Here is a 3,131-nt window from a genome sequence, read left to right as displayed (position 1 = left end):
GACAACGATATACACTTGTGAAATGTATATCAGCGTGTGCTGAAAGAAACTCACATTGATTTCACTTCTTATTTCAAACCAGAGCCTAGTTCTAAACATGTGGCATCCTCATTCCTATACCAGACGGTCAGAAGCGGCTCACAGATCAATGTTCTTCTCACTTACCAGAGTTTGTCCAGCTGAGAGAAAGGGAGAGATGCCTGTGTTCTTTGAAATCGCCCGTCCACCACAGTACATGACCTTTTCCTAATAAGACCGCCCACATTCTCAGACAGAATTAGCCACATAATGCGATTCAAGTTCCCAATGCATGGAATGTACACCAGCAAGACAAACATCTATTTATATGTTTAGTGATAGTTATGGTTTCCTACTCCGTAATCATTTCGCTTACAGCTTACAAGAAAAAGCTCTTGGTTATGATTCTGGCTTGAACCAAACACGAGGCATGCCAAAGTGACCCGTGATGTGGTCTGAAGTGGAAGCATGCTTTCTTCCTTGGCCCATTTTATTTTAATTTCCATTTTCAAAGTTGAAGGAGACAAGTAGTTAATGAGTGAGGAATAATATGAAGGTGGTGGTAGCAGGAGACTGCATTGAATTTGGCCAGAGGCCTGGAATGAAGTCTCTTTCCTTCTTAGAGTGGCATTTTATTATCTTCAAAGTGCATTTCTCCTTATGGTTTGTTCTAATCTAAACTGCGAATGGAATGCACTTCAATGCAATCAGCACCCAGTTTGACAATAAAACCAGCCATAGGACTGTGGGTAATGTTGTAGCGCTACATTCTAAACTCTCTCGGATGGAGAAGGAAAAAGCCAGAGTCATTGTTGATAGATGTGAATCCAGGAGTTACTCAAGGCCATAAATCCTTCCCTTCCTAGCCCTGGATCCATCCCATCTTTCCATGAACTGGTACCGAGTGAGCAGGGATGGAAGAAGAGGATGATTCCCTGTCCTAACATTCTACCAGTGGAAGGTTAGGGATAGAATTTGATACACTTTCCAGGAAGAGTTCAGGGAGAAATAGGGTGAGAAGAGGTTGGGGGACAGAAAGACAAAACAAAGAGATGAACATTAGGAAAGGCAGTGGAGAACATCTTTGGAAGGAGATATTTGGAGAATTTTTTTTTTTTTTTTAATATTTTATTGTGAATTATGTGATAGTTTACATGGGAGAACATTAGCTTTACATTCATCCTATAGTATATCGTTTCAGTGCCATGGTTACAATTCCCTCCATGCATCATCAACCAATCAAAGGGTATATACCCTGCAAGCCTGCCCTTCCTGGTGGGTCGTCAGCACACAGCCCCTCTCCCTCTCTGGGTCTGAAGTCCCCAGCTGCTCCATCTCTCCATCTCATCATCTCTGCCTGATACTTGGAGTATTTTAAAGAGACTTATTGAATCCTAAGATTCTGGAAAAAAGATAACTTTTTTCTCTCTTTCCTTAAAGAGTATTTTGACCAGGGGAATGAATCTTTTTCTAATTTTAAATCATACAAAGAATATTCATTTCACTAGGCTTGGTGGGAGACCTCCCAGAAAGAACTAATAAAGCCCTAACCAGGACTCAGGAGTCTCTGTGACCTGATTTTTTTGTGACACACAAAAGAAGTAAAATAATTTGGGTTTCAGCACTCATAAGTTCCAGTCACAGTTTTGTTTTTTCCAAAAAATGCATTTATTTTAAAAAACAAAAATCAGACAAATTACAGAGTCAAATAAAATTTCCAGAGACAAACCAGAATTTAGATTCTGGTTTAAAGTGAAAGTTAAGCACAATTAAACCCACTTAAAAGTATGCTTCATTGCAAGAAGTAAACATCTTACTTGACCAAGGACTGTATTCTCTCAATCTCTTTTGTACTTCTGCCATCCTCTTTTACTGCATTCCAGGGCTCTGGCATGCAAAATTCATGTCTATGTCTAAAATTCAAAACTTCCAAATTAAGATGATCGGTTGTGGGGCTTGGGTTGGGGTTTATAACCAATTCGATCATTAATCATTTGTTCTCGGCTCTTGGGGTCAATGCTGAGTCCAATGGCTCCTTCTCCATCACTGCCTCCCACAACTTTCACATCTTTTTGTTTCTTGCGGGTCTCCAAGTCCTTTAGAATATTCTCAAACTCTTCAATGTCATCAAGTTTCAGCTCCAGTCGGGTTGGTTTTTGTCGCAGCATAATGAAATCAACACAGTTCCTAGGATTATCCTCAGGGTCTATAAAGATAAGTCATTTCTTTAACAAACACTTTTGCGCTCCAGTTTAGGTTAAAAGACAGTCTTCTTTTTTCAAGCTTGTTCAGCTCAGCCCCTTCCCGGAACCTGGGCGTCCATCACCAATCTCTAGTCACAGTTTTGAGATCCTCTGCTGGTGTGATCTTAGAGGAGCCCCTTGAGACTTGGTGACTCAGTTTTCCCACCTGTAAAATGAGAGAGTTGTGTGTGACAATGTCTAGGGTCTCTGCTGGATCTATACGATTCTGGTCATGACAGAGAACAGGAAAAGAAAATCTCTGTTCTTTCAGGAGTTCTGTTCAAAGACCAAGTCTTGCTGCTGAGAACCGCAGAGTTGATGCTCAAGGAGACCAAACCTAACACTAGTCCTGGCTTTGACTTTGGCACTGAAAGCTCAGCTAGAAAGGACTGACTCATCTTCCTTGAGATGAGCTTTATTTCAAATCCCACTTGCTTCATGATGCCCTCCTATATTCTCCCCCCTCTACAGTGACATGACCATCAAAATTATGAAGGTCCATAGAGAACACTTATTAGGAGCTTGGCCCCTTTCTAAGTGTTGCATATGTACTCATTCATCTATCCACACTGCAATTACCTACTGCCTTCACTTTTATGGGTGAGGAAACTGAGGCACAGAAAGCTTGGGAAACATGAGTTAGGTCACCCAACTAGTAACTAGTGAGGTTGTGATAGGAACTCGGGCAGGGCTATTGTCAAAGCTATTCCTTCACTACTTCTTATATGTTACTTTGTGACAGCTCTTTTTATTGCCTCGTTATAAAACTCTTCAGTGGTTCCACATCACCTGCAAGATGTGATAAAATCAACCTCCTTGGCAAGGGATCATGGGTATCACATGATCTGTCCCCAGTCTTTCTGCCTGGAG

General features: G+C 41.2%; 1 pseudogene; it reads right to left on the bottom strand.

Annotated features, from left to right (window-relative positions):
* Positions 1–1,931: 1,931 nt before the first annotated feature.
* Positions 1,932–2,186, bottom strand: LOC102812366 (annotated as a pseudogene).
* Positions 2,187–3,131: the final 945 nt, after the last annotated feature.

The sequence above is a fragment of the Chrysochloris asiatica genome, unplaced genomic scaffold (genome assembly GCF_000296735.1).
Source record: "Chrysochloris asiatica unplaced genomic scaffold, ChrAsi1.0 scaffold00258, whole genome shotgun sequence".
NCBI classification, from domain to species: Eukaryota; Metazoa; Chordata; class Mammalia; order Afrosoricida; family Chrysochloridae; genus Chrysochloris; species Chrysochloris asiatica.
The sequence above is the reverse complement of the archived record's forward strand: the minus strand, read 5'-3'. Positions and strand labels throughout refer to the sequence as shown.